Below are 15566 nucleotides of genomic sequence, written 5' to 3' on the forward strand. Positions count from 1 at the left end.
TGAAACAAAAACATTCAACCCATTGATTCCAGTCCCAACGATTGTTCCGGATCTTCAATATCGAGAAGACTTTGCGTCAATTCAACTTTTTTCCCATTCTTTCCATATTTTCCAATCTTCCCATTTCCATTCCCATTGACCCTTCCCTTCGGTGACAATGGTGACGATCGCCCATTTCCTCGTACATCTGGCAATGAATTAGCAAATATTAAAGCATCATGGTCATTCTCAAAAAACTGAGATTGAAAATTCCCATAAAAATCTTTCAATACTGCCGAATAACAAAAAGCAAATTTATATCCCTTTTGCCACAATACTTCTTAGGCTGAATTAAATTCTCGGTCTCTTCGGATCATTTCTTGACTCAGATCTGCATTAAAAAAAACCCTATTATTTTGAACCATCAGTGGAGCCTGATTTTTCCGTGTTTTCTGCACCACCAATCGGAGGATCACCTCTATGTCTTGATATTTAAAACAGCGAATCAAAACTGCTCGTGGTAATTGGCTTGGCAACGGTTTCTTCCTTAACGCTCTATTCGCTTGATCTAATTCCAGTCCATTCAGAATGAATTACCTGCCCTACATGTCTGGGATCCATTTCATCAAAACCTTCACCGGATCCGTACCTTCCATATCTTCCGGAAGCCCTAATATCTTAACATTATTTCTACGACTTTGGTTTTCTAATGAGTTAAACTTCTTCAATAATTCTTTCTTCTGAATCCCCAATCTACAAAAGGATCTTCCAATATTTCCATTTTTTCTCTATTACGCTCCACTTGACTCTTGCATTCAAGAAAGCCTTCTCAATCTTTTAAAAATGATTTTGCACAGTATCCACTGATCGTGTCCATCTCGTAACATCACTCTTAACTACATTAATATCTTGCTTCATAAAAGTTATTTCTTCACACACAGTGTTCATTTTAGTTTTCATTTCTGAAAATCTGATGAGCCATCTGCATTGACATATTTGCCATATCTTCCATGAGTAGAGCAATCCCTTCCACAATTGGAAACACAGAATCCAGTCCAGGATCCATCACCTCCCTTTGAGGCTGACCTTCTTTTGCCGCAGTCCCCAGTTCTTCAAATTCTAATGAAGTTGAGCATCCTCTTCCTCCATAGCAATAGGTCCTCTTCCGGTGCTGCTGCGGGTCTGGACACCCGACACAGTGTGCCGACCTCGTCAGTTCACCATCGCTCAGGCTCCCCCACAGTCCACACCTTCTCCAAAGGTTTGTGGACCCTCGAAGCACTGTGCATGCCCGGTAGGGACACCGACTGCGCAGGTGCGTCTTCTGATGCTTCACTGTACCTCCCCTGACCAGCAGGCAATGCTGCAGGATCATGGGCCTGTCCTCGCTCAGCTGGCCCGCCCTCACTCTTGTGTTAATGAGTGCACGAGTCGAAACCACTGAATTCACTGCTGAGCTGGCGCCATCTTGCGATAGCGCAAGTGGTGCTGACAAAATACTTAGCCGGGCAGGAGTCCTCTGAGGCTTGGGGACTCCAGTCGACGACTCCAGTGCTACAACTTGAACTCAGCTACAATTCTTCAACACTTTGTAAGGTAATTTCTTCTGTAACTGAGTTTTTGATTTTTTCACATTTGCAGCCATTTCGATCCTCCACTATTCCCAAGTCTATAAACAGTATTTTTAATCATTTTTACAACTTTTAAAATCGAGCATTTAATAGTCTAACTATTGAAGGGTGGAACCACATGTCTACCCTCTGCGCCATCTTGTCACAGTATCTGACACAGTTTATAGTAAATCACTGTTAAACCTTTACATTACTCTGAATTTTGTCTCTTAGTTTCTGCCTCAGTCTACCTTAAATCAACATTAAACCTTCTCCCCATTGTGAGACCGGTTTTACTGTATCTGCCACAGTTTATCGTACATCACTATTATACCTTCTTACTACTGTGAACTCGGTGTTACAGAGCCTGCCATTCTACCGTACATTACCAGTAAACCTTCTCGTCAATGTGAGCCTGGTGTTACTGTATCTGCCAGAGTTTAGTGTACATCATGATTAAAAATTCTCCCCAATATGAAGCTGATGTCACTTTATTCACCAAAGGTTATCGTACAGCTCTGTTAAACATTTTCCCCACTATGAACCCAGTGTCACAGTAACTGTCTCAGTTTCACAGACATCACCAATAAAGCTTTTTTTCCCACTCTGAGCCCAGTATCAATGTGTCTACGTAGTCTCCTGGACATCACCATTAGCCTCCTCCCCACTGTCAACCAGCTTTCACAGTATCTGCCACAGTTTATTGTACATCATTTTTAAACCGTCTCACTATTGTAAACCTGGAGTCACAGAATCTACCTCATTCTACCATACATCTCTGTTAAACCTTCTCAGTACAGTGAACACGGTGTCACAGTATCTGCCAAAGTCAACAGTACATCACCGTTAAACATTCTCCAAACGTTGACACATTTTTCACTATTTTTGCCACCATTTATCGTACATCACAGTTCAACCTTCTCCACGCTGTAAACTTGGGAGTCACAGTATATTCCACAGTTTATTGTACATCACTAATATACCTTCTCCTCATTGTGAATGCGGTGTCACCATATCTGCATCAGTCTTCCGTACATCACCATAAACTTCTCCCCAATGTGAACCTGGTGTCACTTTATCTGCCACAGTTAATATTACATCACCGTAAAACCTTCTTCCAATTGTGTACCTGGTATCACAGTATCTACCACAGCTTATCGTGCATTACTGTTAAACCTCACTACTGAGAACTTGGTGTCACAGTATCTGCCAAAGTCTACTGTATATCACCATTAAATATTCTCCCAACTGTGAACCTGGTGTCACAGTGACTGACACAATTTATCGTACAATACTGTTAAACCCGCCAGATAGGCTCCAGATAGCGAAAGAGGAGTTCTCGCATCTGCAGGAACTGGGGATCATTCGTCGCTCCGAAAGACTTTGGGTGTCGCCGCTCCACCTGGTCCCAAAAGCCTCCGATGGCTGGCGCCCCTGCGGAGATTATCGATGGCTTATTGACACGACGGTACCTGACCGTTACCCCATCCCTTACATTCAGGACTTTATGGCCAATCTGCATGGCGTGAGAGTATTCTCCAAGGTCGATCTGGTGGGCGTGTATCATCAAATCCCATTGTATCCTGAGGACATCCCCAAAACGGCCATCATCACCCCCTTCCGCTTGTTCAAATTTTTATGTGTGCCTTTCAGTCTCAAGAACACCTCCCAGACATTCCAGCACCTCATGGATACGGTGCGCAGGGATTTGAATTTCGTGTTCATTTATCTGGATGACATTCTTGTCACCAGCAGAGACTGGGCATAACACAAGTCTCAACTGCACACCCTCTTCTCCCGACTGGCCGAATTCAGCCTAATGATCAGCCCGGCCAAATACCAGTTTTGTGCAGAAGAAAATTTGGATGGGATGAAACTAATCCAGAATCCATCGCACAAGATTGGAGAAATTAGATTGGAGAAATTAGATTGGAGAAATTAGATTAAACTGGAAGTTTTGAAGTCAACAGACTTTGGAGTGGCCACATTTGCTCAGTTACTCAATTTTTCTGATGTAAGTGAAGGTGGTTTTGATCCTGTCAGTTACTGAGTCCTGTGAAATAACCAAGTGCGAGTAGATGGTGGATTTGTAATGGGAAAAGCCAGAGTGGCTCCATTAAAGTCAGTCACCAGACCTTGAATGGAATTGACTGCTGCTATTATGGCGAGCAAAATGGACGCTATGTTAAGAAGAGAATTACAGATGGAGTTAGCAGATCCTGTGTTTTGGACTGATAGAACATCAGTGCTTAAATATATTAATAATGAAATCCTGAGGTTTCATCTCTTTGTGACTAACAGAGAGAATGAAAACCTGGAAAACAACAAATGGCAGATTTACCACAGGACAGAGTTTCACCTGATGAATTCCCATTTACATCCGTGGAAGTTGATCATTTTGGTCCTTTGCAAGAAAAGTGAGGACGAAGTGTTGAAAAACGATATGGAGTTATTTTCACTTGTTTGACTATGAGAGCAATTCATATTGAAGTAGCGTCATTGCTTGATACAGACTCTTTTATTAATGTTCTTTGGCGTTTTATTCCTAGACGTGGTCAAGTAAAAGAATTATGTTCTGATAATGGATCTAACTTTACAGGAGCTCAACTAGAATTATGAAAAGTTATTCAAAATTGGAATCAACATCAAATTCAGAAAGAAGTTAATTGGATATTTAATCCACCCATAGCTATGGGTGTGGTACGGGTAAGGGTTAGTTGGTTGTGGAGAACGTTTACAAAGGTCTGTACTGGGCAGTACTGGGCAGCAATGCTTAATGTTGTAATGGATGCGGAAGCTCTGGGAAGGGGTAAGGGAGGGACTGGCCAGGAAGTCTGCAGATGCTGGGTCCGAGGGCAATGCACAAACATGCTGGGGAAACTCATGGATAGTTTTGTGAGGAGCAGGTCCTGAATCACGAGTCAAATTGAGTATTTCGAGGAGGTGTCAAAGGAAATCGATGAAGGTCAAGGTCTGTATGTGCTGCACGTGGATTTTAGTAAGGTGCTTGACAAGGTCCCCACGGTGGCCTCATTCAGAACGTCGGGAGGCATGGGATCCATGGAGCCTTGGCTGTGTGGATTCAGAATTGGCTTGTCTGCAGTAAACAGAGGGTAGTAGTAGATGGAACAATGACTAGTCGCGCTCCAAATGGATCTGCTCTGGGACCCCTGCTCTTTGTGATTTTTATGAATGATGATGGGAGTGGAAGGCTGGGTATGTAAGGGGATGACACAGAGGTAGAGATGGGGTAGACAGTGCAGAAGGTTGTCATAGTTCATCCAGTTTGCAGAGAAGTGACAGATGGAGTTCAATCCTGTTAATGCAGATGGACTTAAACAAGCAACTGGTCCAGGTTTATTTCCAGAGTCATTTTCAAGGGCACAAATAACAGTTATTCCAAAGAAGATTGGAGACCCATTAAAAGTAGCTCCATATAGACCAATTTCTTTATTGAATGTGGATTACAAGAACGTGAGGGCAGAGCACTTGGTTAGTGACAGGATTATGAACAGTGTGCAGGACAGAGAAATATTTCGATCCTGCTACATAAATCGCTCAATGTTGCTGTGAAAATTGAGAGGGAGTTTAAGATGGTGTATTGTGTGCTGGCTTTCAGGAGTCAGGGAATTGAGTTCAAGAACTGAGAGGTAATGTTGCAGATGTATAAAATTCGAGTCAGACCACACTTGGAATATTGTGTACATTCCTGGGGCGAGAATACCAGAAGATGTCGAAATAAGGTGAGAGGAGGGAACTTTAGGCAAGATGTGAGGGGTACATTTTATTCACACAGAAAGTAGTGGGTGCCTGGAATGCATTGCCAGGGGTAGTAGTGGAGGCTGGTCCATGAAAGGCATGAAAATGATTTTAATATGGGGACAGGAATAAAAGAAAAACAGAAGGTACTGGTGTGAGGGAGGGAAGGGTAATATCGTTGTGGGGTAGGTTCATATGGGTCAGCTGAAGGGATTCGACTGATCCATCCATGATTTGTCCAGCATCTTGCTGTCATGTCATGGTGAACCAGGGTGTTGCCTGATGGAGACACGGTGCTCTGAGCTCTGCAGAGATAGATTGTGCTTTTCTCCAAAACACACTTCCTCAGGTAAAGCAGAGGAAGGGGAAAGGCCCTAGTGTGCAGGGGTAGGGAGGGGCGTGATGGGGCAAGAGTTGGGACCCTCCAAAGTTATCGTGATCAGGCATCGCAGACAGCATCTCTATCACCCATATTTCTCTTCCCAGGAGAAGGAGCGATCTCGGAGACAAGACACGAGTCCAGAAGAACCTCGCATCCCAGCTGATCAGAGGTCAGACAACATCATGATGTCCTGAATCCCACCCCTTCTTCTCCCTCTGGCCCTGCCAACCCCATTCCCTGCATCTCCCATGTCCCGTCACCCACTCCCCCCCCTTCTCCACTACCCCTCCTCGATCCCAACCCCCTCCTGCTCACCTTGCCCTTCCCTCACACCTATGCCCTAACCCCAGCCCTCCTCCCTTCACCTCCCCTTCCCCCTCCCCCTTTCCCCTTCCAACCTTAACCTAGGGGAAGGAGGGGTAGGGGAAGGGGGTAGGAGAAAGGGTGTAATGGAAGGGGGTAAGGGTAGGAGTAAGGGGTAGGGTTGCGGGTGTGGGTATGGGTGAGGGGTATGGTTACTGGAAGGGGATAGGTGTAGGGGATAGGTGTAGGGGATAGGGGTAGTGTTTAGGTTTGGGTTGGGAAGGTGGGTAGAGTTAGAGTTAGAGAGGGCTGGGATAGAGGTAGCATTATGGTTAGGGTTAGGAGACATGGGCTCGGATTAGGTCTAGGTTTAGGGTGAGGTTTAGAGTTCGGGGATGTGGGTTTGTGTTGGGTTTAGGGGAAGGGGATAGGAGTAGGAGGTAGAGGTGGGGTGAGGGTTAGGGTTAGGGGAAGGTGGGTTGAATTAGGGTTGGGGTTAGGGGGCAGTATAGGGGTAGAGATAGAGTTAGGGGACGTGGAGAATAGGGCGTATCAGTAGTGTTAAGGTTAGGGTTTGTTAGGGGTTAGAGTTAGGAGTAGGGGAATGGGAAGGGGGGGGAACTGGGAGGCGAGCGGGGGAAGGAAAGGGGGAGGGGAATGGGGAGGGGAATGTAATGGAAGATTTAAACCGTGTTTTATATTTTTGCAGACTTTGCTTCTGCAAGGCTGAGAACCTGCTTGTTTTTTACAATCAGCAGACATAAGCTAAATTCCACCAAGGGGCCAGAGATGCAGTTATCTGACAAAAGGACATCTGTGTACCAAGAACATTTAATCTTCCTGCTTGTTTTGGTCACAGACTGTCAGAGGCCTAGCCTTGATGCAAAATAACCATTGTATTCAAAGTGATAAGCTGAAAATTATGTTATTCAAACGAAGCCTAATATGCTAGTTTACTCGCTTATCTTTCTTACTGTGCTGGGAATAGGTGCTTGGGTGAGCAGTTTTCGGGTAATATAAGCCATGGTCCCGCTGCTGAAGTTTGAGACTCTCTGAGAGGTGGCAACGTCTGTCAGCAAGGAGAAGAACTTCTGGAGTCCAGCTAACGTCCCAGTCGAGGGAGGTGGAGAAGCTGCTACCGGCGCCCGACAACCTACTACAAGTGTGCAGTCGTTGCCTCACTTCGGCAGTTGGGAATAAGTATAATTGGGAAGGGCTTGCATATTGTAGTTTGAAATCAGCTTTTGAATTTGTAATAAACCTTTGTATAAACTGAACTGCTCTCAGTGTGGGTGTCTATTTTCTTTCGGTAGCTTAAACACTGTTGTTAGAAATTAAAGTATCTTTAAAGAAATTGCTCGAGACAAAAATTGAGAACAAAGAACATTTATTACTACAACAATGCAAAGTTGGGTGCTTCCCCTTACCCTGGGAATACACACACATACTGGGGCTCACCCAACTTTTATACAGTCAATTTCAGTATCAGAGTGCCCTCCCCCTTACATTCTTCTGCCCCCTGGATGGGTTTGGCATTGGCAATCCTTCCTGCCTACGTGCAGTTTCAGTACACTTGGAGGACCAGGGGGTATCCTGTGGGTGCCCCATCATGTCATTGTCCTTATTCACACCTTCCTGATTCTCGGGGCTACAGTCTCTTGATATGCAGAGTTGACTCATTCTATCTAGGGTTGGCTAATTTCATATGTATAAATCTGTGTCTGGTTAGCTAATTAGAAATGTATGACTTGGTACTTCTGTCCAGGGCTAGGAGACCCTTATCTGATCCAGACTACCTCAACTTCCTACATTCTATTGTACCTTACCATTCCTTATCTTAGTCTTATGGTCTTGTCACAAAGACTAGAAGATTCTTATGTTAATCGTGCTGACTCTGCTTTCCTGCATCCTAACCCCCAAGCTTATCCTGTTTGTACTGGTTACAGCCATTTACTGATGAACTTTAGTTTCTTCCATGTTCATAATTTTAGATCAATTTTCCCATCTCTCACAATCCTCACTTTTCTTTTAGATCAGTAATACTGATCTTTCACCATGATCAGTGTTACTGATCTTTGGTTACTAGTGTCAGTGTGACTGATCCCCCCCCCCCTTCCTCACTTTTCTTTTAGATCAGTAATACTGATCTTTTAAGTGTAAGGTGTAGTTTTACCCAGCTGGTCAATAACTGAATTGTAATCTCTGTGTAAAGTCTTTAGGTCGGGGAGCACCATGAAGCTCAGAGTAGCGAGTCCAGCTGCTTATTAGGGTTGTGAGTATCAGGCTCCAGTTCTCAGTAAAGAGTCTAGTCCATCCCAGATCAGTCCGAAGTTGCCACGTCTGAACTTGGGCATGGGCAGATTCACGTTGAAACATTGAAGCAGTGTCTTTTAACCACCCGACTTTTGTAAGCATTGTCCTGACGAAGTCTGTGAGAGACGCTGCCTTCAGCAGCGAACGAGTAGCAGTCTGTGAGAGACGCTGCCTTCAGCAGCGAACGAGTTGCAGTAGTCAGGCGGTTCCGTTGAATTGTGGCTAGTATCTGATGTCCTCTTCAGCCCCGAACCCTAGGGCCACCGATCTCCGAAGGCTGTCTGGAGCCTGATATTAAAGTGTCAAGCAGCTCACGTTGTTGGAAACTGGTGCTCCCCTTCACGGGGTGATGAAAAGAGACCAAGCTGGGGGGGGATTGTTTCTTGTGATTTAACTGTGTGTTGCAGCTTGTCTGCTAACATTAGCATATGTATCATTGAACTTGTGAGTTGCAGCCTGTCTGTGTACATTAGCATATGTATTAACTCTCTCTCTCTGCTACATGTACAATCCTGACTACCATTCTGTCTGTCTTTGTCCCACCATGTCCTTTGTGCTATCGCCTCAAAACTTCTGTCTTTAATACCTGTGTAGGCTAAGATACAAATTAGATGTACTCCACTAAAGCTGTTCAGTTCCCCTGGTCCGTATTGGAATCCCTTGTTAACCCATACCCCACTATGACTATACATTAAATCTATGCCCTGTCTACATTCTAAAGGAGCACAATTGTAACCTCTGCTGCCCCTATTCCAGGGGGACTTTAAACATAGTGAGTACTGAAGTGACATATCCATTTAACGAACAATATTCCAAAAAATGAATAAACAACAATAAAAATAAAACCCATTGAAAACAGCAATAAAATACAACAATAACTGAATAAACAACAATAAATGTAAAACCCATTGAAAACAGCAATAAAATACAACAATAACTGAATAAACCATTAAAATACGACAATAAATGTAACATTACGGCACTTTGTCACGGCGCAGTGTAAGTTTCAGGTCTGGTGGATGAGGGACTGCACGCCAGGTTGAGGGTTGAATCTGTGTGTCATGATGTTGTGGTTCAGAAGCTGGTTTAATTCTTTGAATGTGGGTCCAGCCTTTCTTGTTCTTACTGCGGTGTCTGTAATTAAAAGTACACAGAAGGGACCATCCCAGGCAGGTTTTAGTTGATCCTCTTGCCATGCTTTTACATATAACCAATCACTAGATTTTAATAAAATGAATAACAATCTGACTTTCCTTTGTGTTAGTGTAAAAATTGTAAAATGAAACACAAACCATATTTGCATGGGTTTTGAATATGTTAGACCTTATTAAAATGCAGTTGGAGCTGCTTGTCTGTATGGGGCACAACCCTCCAATTTGTTAGAGTACATAACAGACATTGTAGCACAAGAGCCTCTGCAAGAGAACTTGAAACATATTCAACCTTTAGTTCTGCCTTAAGTAAAATGCCTTGTGCCACAGCTCACAACCATATTCCATATAATAACCATATAGCAATAACAGTACGGAAACAGGCCATATTGGCCCTTCTAGTCCGCACCGATTTACATGAAACTCCAACTAGTTCCACTTACCTACTCCCTGCCCATAACCCTCCAACCCCCTTACATCCATGTAACATAACCAAGGGCATTAAAAGGGTAAAAATCTGGCAATTTTCTCTCCACAGAGAGCATTGGGGAGCCTGGAACCGATTGTTGATTTTGTAAAATGAAGTTGAACAGGCTTGTACACATTTTCAGACTGCTTGTGCAGTGAGTGCCATACACCATGGTCTCCTGATTCATTGGTGAGGAGGTGATCAGTAAGATGCAGCTGTGGAAGCGCTTGCTCAAAGGCTGGAGGAAAATTAGATTTAGACCTGGATTTGTCAGAATGATAAGAGTTTATCTAAAGCTGGCTTTAGATAGAAGAACATCACAGGTGCTCCTCAATTTACAATAGGGTTGCGTTCCAGCAGACCCAGCATAAGTTGAAAAAAAATCTTAATTGGAGACGTACCTTGTCTAACATTGACAGCACTGTATCAGTCCTCATACTGATCCCACTACCTTGCTCTCTCCCAACAGTCCCTGTAAGCTTTCCGAAAATGTGATTAACCAACGAGGAAATCAATGATGCTTGTGATGACCTTTAACACATTATATGAAAGTAAATGACAGTCATGCTATTGTGTCATCGTAAAATCATAAGTAGGGGAGCACCTGTATTACCTTTCATATTTTTGCAATGTTGATTGCACACACAATCATTTAAGTACCGGCTAGTTTCTATAATATTGCACTTAAAGTTTAGCTGCATGAATCCTGGAGCTTGTGGAGTCATTAGTGAATCAAGAAATATTGGTGCCATGGCAATTTCTCTGTACCATGCCAATTTCCCAGTCCTGAAGCCGGGACGTAGTGAATAGTATCAGGTACAAGATCTGTGAGTAATTAATGCTATTATTCCTATGCGCCCAATTGTTCTGAACGATGCCACCAATTTAAATCATATTCCACCTATTGCAGTACTCACACACCACCATAGACCAGTTCGCAGGTTTATTTTTCCATTAAGCTGCATCCAGTCGCGCAGGGTTTACCTCCGTGATTATTTACAATGTAACTTCCGCACTACCGGATTTAAATATAAACCTGATGAATGGGGAAAGTTATCATGAATTAAATAACAGCGGCAATACAGAGAAATTGTGCTGAGGCATTAATTTCACTCCGGAGGAAAATGCACCAGAGAAATGAATGATTAAACTTATGGGAATCCCCAGAGGAATCTTTATTCTCCAGAGGTGGGTGATCTTTAAACTCACGGACCTTGACTGCTGAATGTGTAGAAGAAATGTACTAAATCTATTGCTAGGGCTCCATACCTCTAACTGCAAGAGAGGAGCCTGGAGCCTCAGTTTCAAGTGCTACAGTGCACTTAAAGGGACATGCACACTCCCCCTTCAACTGGCTGAACCAGCCACTTTACACATCAGATCCTTTCTTTATCTCACATACACTTAAAGTTAAGATGTATAGAACTCACCTTATTTGCGCAAACATTTCTCCCTGCAAATGTTATAACATCACAACTCTCAGGTACTCCCTGTGCAAAATCACATTTGAATACAATTTATTTCATAAATTGGAATTAACTGGTATTAAATTCGCTAATTCTACAGTATTGAAAAACGATCATTTATGACATTTAATTTTTAGCATGAATTTTAATCAATATTGGTCAGTGACTGAAGTGGGAAGTCGTGATTTATGAAATTATCTCTGGTCTCTACTCTCCCACTCCCTGCACTTCTCCCAACATTCAGGAGCTGGCACACAGTCCCTGCATTTTTCATGTTACTCATCTACTATTCCTTTAACTGCTTGCATCAAAATGTTAGCCTTTGCTTTCTGCTTATCCTCAGATGTCTGGACAAATGCTTTTTGTGTGATCTGTAGAAGCTGGGTTATTCCCTGCTCATGCCAATTTTCTGTCTTTTGTAATTTTCTCCTAATGTCTGGGGCTGAGTTGGTAACAAAACCTGTTAGTACCAATTGTTCCCCTGCTGGGGATTCTATGTCGAGACCCCCATATTATATATATATTTGGTCCCACAAATTGGTCTAACTGTTCGGCACATCCCTGGGGATCTTCTATCAGGGAGATTAATTCTTTCTTGAAATTACGTACTTCAGTGCTGGTCAGGGGCACATTTACGAACCCCAGACCTTCTCCCATGGGAACCTCCCGCAGGGGTCGCATCCAGCTAATTTCTGGTTTCTTAGATTTGTGTTCCTGTTCCCTGAGAAGTGAATCGCAGGGTTCTGCCACTTCTTCCTGAGGGATCTCACGCTGTTCTGAATTACAATGTTCTACCTCTACTGTCAACGGAGGTGGTAATCGAGCGCTTTGTGAGCGAGTCACCATACCACTCCGGTTCTCCTCTTTCTTCTCTAGTGGTGGGGGAGGAGGGGGAGGTGCAGAAGGGTAGGTCATTGGAGGGGAAGGAAAGATAGGAGCCGGCATAGGAGGAACATAAGGTGGAGGGAGGGAATGTAACACATCCCAACCCTGTGATTCAGGGACAAAAGGTTCCTCCTCTCTCTTATCCCTGAATTCTTTCTCATTCAAAACCAGTTGTTCAATGGGTCCCTTGAGCCAGCAGGCTGCATATTCCCTGCTCTCAACATTGTCTTTCTGGTTTTGATAGAGCCAGATGTTCAAAGCTTGACACATCCATTCATCCTCGGATCCGAACTTTGGCCAGTACACGGAGCTCCCTTTAACCGGGTATTTAACCCATTCAATACAACAATACCTGACCATTGTCAGTTTGTCTTTCCCACGGGTCTTTCCCGTGCCCCACTCAGATAACATCAACCCAAGCGGGCTGTACGTAGCTATCTGGTGTTCACATGCTGAACCAGGACTCTCTTCCTTGCTACTCATTATTCCCATACTTATAAACAAGTAAAACTACTCTTACCGAGTTCCAGTAGCAATGCTCTAGCGCGCTTCCTTCCGTCGTTTGTTCTCAATGCCTCTTCTCGGATATCACTCGCTTCTTCCACTGACCAGCCACCCGTCGCCCGTGAGTCCAGCTGAATCAGCCGGGGTGCACCTACTCTCGTCGTCGGGGTACTCTGTCAGTGGAGGGAGTGTGATCCCGGACGATCCCCCATTTGTTAGAAATTAAAGTACCTTTAAAGAAATTGCTCGAGACAAAAATTGAGAACAAAGAACATTTATTACAACAACAATGCAAAGTTGGGTGCTTCCCCTTACCCTGGGAATACACACACATACTGGGGCTCACCCAACTTTTATACAGTCAATTTCAGTATCAGAGTGCCCTCCCCCATACATTCTTCTGCCCCCTGGATGGGTTTGGCATAGGTAATCCTTCCTGCCTACGTGCAGTTTCAGTACACTTGGAGGACCAGGGGGTATCCTGTGGGTGCCCCATCATGTCATTGTCCTTATTCACACCTTCCTGATTCTCGGGGCTACAATCTCTTGGTATGTGGAGTTGACTCATTCTATCTAGGGTTGGCTAATTTCATATGTATAAATCTGTGTATGGTTAGCTAATTAGATATGTAGGACTTGGTACTTCTGTCCAGGGCTAGGAGACCTTTATCTGATCCAGACTACCTCAACTTCCTACATTCTATTGTTCCTTACCACTCCTTTTCTTAGTCTTATGGTGGCTCTTGTCACAAAGACTAGAAGATTCTTATGTTAATCGTGCTGACTCTGCTTTCCTGCATCCTAACCCCCAAGCTTATCCTGTTTGTACTGGTTACAGCCATTAACTGATGAATTTTAGTTTCTTCCATGTTCATAATTTTAGATCAATTTTCCCATCTCTCACACTACCCTAACCTAGGGGAAGGAGTGGTAGGGGAATGGGGGTAGGAGAAAGGGGGTAATGGAAGTGGGGTGAGTAAGGGGTAGGCTTGGGGGTGTGGGTATGGGATAGGGGTAAGGGGTATGTTTTGAGGAAGGAGTTAGGTGTAGGGGATAGGGGTAGGGTTTAGGCTTGGGTTGGATGAGAGTAAGGGCAAGGACCGGGATAGAAGTAACATTGTGAGAGATGAGGAAACTTGACATAAAATATGAAAGATGGGGAAACTAGTGCAGACATGTGGAGTGATGGATTAAACCAGTATGAACAGGCTAAGCATGGAAATTAGAATGCAGGAAGCAGAGTCAGCCTATGTCAGATAAGAATCTTCTAGTCTTTTCGACAGGATCAGTGAGCCCACCGTATGAATAAGATAAGGAGAGGTAAGGAATAATAGAATGTAGGAAGTAGAGGTCGTCTGGATGAGATAAGGGTCTCCTAGCCCTAGACAGAAGTACCAAGTTCTACATATATAATTAGATAACCTTACATAGATTTACAAAGTTATACATATTAAATTAGTCAACCCTAGACAGGATTAGCGAACTCTGCATATGAAGGGACTGTAGCTCCGAGAATCAGGAAGGTGTGAATAAGGACAATAACATGATGAGACACTGACAGGATACTCCAAGTGCACAGAAACAGCACGTAGGCAGGCAGGATTGCCTTATGCCAAACCCATCCAGGGGGCAGAAGAATGTAAGGGGGAGGGTATTCCTATACTGAAATTCACTGTATAAAAGTTGGGTGAGCCCCAGTGTGTGTGTGTATTCCCAGGATAAGGGGAAGCACACAACTTTGCATTGTTGTTATAATAAATGTTCTTTGTTCTCAATTTTTGTCTCGATCAATTTCTGTTAAGGTACTTCTATTTCTAACAACATCATGGTTAGGGTTAGGAGACATGGGCTAGGATTAGGTCTAGGTTTAGGGTTAGGTTTAGAGTTCAGGGAAGTGGGTTTGTATTAGGTTTAGGGGAAGGGGGTAGGAGTAGGAGGTAGAGGTGGGGTGAGTGTTTGGGGTAGAGGAAGGTGGGTAGTATTAGGGTTGGGGTTAGGGGACGGAGTAGGGGTAGAGATAGAGTTAGGGGACGGGGTAGGGGTAGAGTTAAGGGACGTGGAGTAGTGATGGGGGTATCGGTAGTGTTAAGGTTAGGGTTTGTTAGGGGTTAGAGTTAGGAGTAGGAGAATGGGAAGAGGGAGAGGAACCGGGAGGTGAGCGGGGGAAGGAAATGGGGAGGGGAATTGGGAGGGGAATGTAATGGAAGATTTAAACCGTGTTTTTTTTTACTTTTGCAACCTTTGCTTCTGCAAGACTGAGAACCTGCTTGTTTTTTAGAATCAGCAGACTTAAGCTAAATTCCACCGAGGGGCCAGAGATGCAGTTATCTGACAAAAGGACATCTGTAGACCAAGAACATTTAATCTTCCTGCTTGTTTTGGTCACAGACTGTCAGAGGCCTAGCCTTGATGCAAAATAACCATTGTATTCAAAGTGATAAGCTGAAAATTATGTTATTTGCTAGAAGCCTAGCATGCTAGCTTGCTCGCTTATCTTTCTGCTGGGAATAGGTGCTTGGGTAAGCAGTTTTTGGGTAATATAAGCCATGGTCCCGCTGCTGAAGAGAGAGACTCTCCGAGAGGTGGCAACATCTTTCAGCAAGAAGAACTTCTAGAGTCCAGCTAACGTCCCGGTCGAGGGAGGTGGAGAAGCTGCTATCGGTTCCCCGACAACCTATGACACGTGTGCAGTCATTGCCTTGCTTCGGCAGTTGGGACCAGTCCAGGCGTTGATAAGTATAATTG

General features: G+C 44.0%; 2 long non-coding RNA genes across 2 annotated transcripts in view; one reads left to right on the forward strand and one right to left on the reverse strand.

Annotated features, from left to right (window-relative positions):
• Positions 1-1144: 1144 nt before the first annotated feature.
• LOC138750898 (uncharacterized) lies at positions 1145-7264 on the forward strand. Its single transcript, XR_011349579.1, has 3 exons — positions 1145-1575; positions 5835-5899; positions 6743-7264. It is a non-coding gene; the product is annotated as an uncharacterized lncRNA (long non-coding RNA).
• A 117-nt stretch (positions 7265-7381) lies between these two features.
• Positions 7382-15566, reverse strand: part of LOC138750897 (uncharacterized) — a 29927-nt gene continuing 21742 nt past the window's right edge. The window contains exon 4 of the long non-coding RNA XR_011349578.1: positions 7382-9480. This is a non-coding gene — a long non-coding RNA (uncharacterized lncRNA). The remainder of the gene's footprint in view (positions 9481-15566) is intronic.

The sequence above is a fragment of the Narcine bancroftii genome, unplaced genomic scaffold (genome assembly GCF_036971445.1).
Source record: "Narcine bancroftii isolate sNarBan1 unplaced genomic scaffold, sNarBan1.hap1 Scaffold_297, whole genome shotgun sequence".
NCBI classification, from domain to species: Eukaryota; Metazoa; Chordata; class Chondrichthyes; order Torpediniformes; family Narcinidae; genus Narcine; species Narcine bancroftii.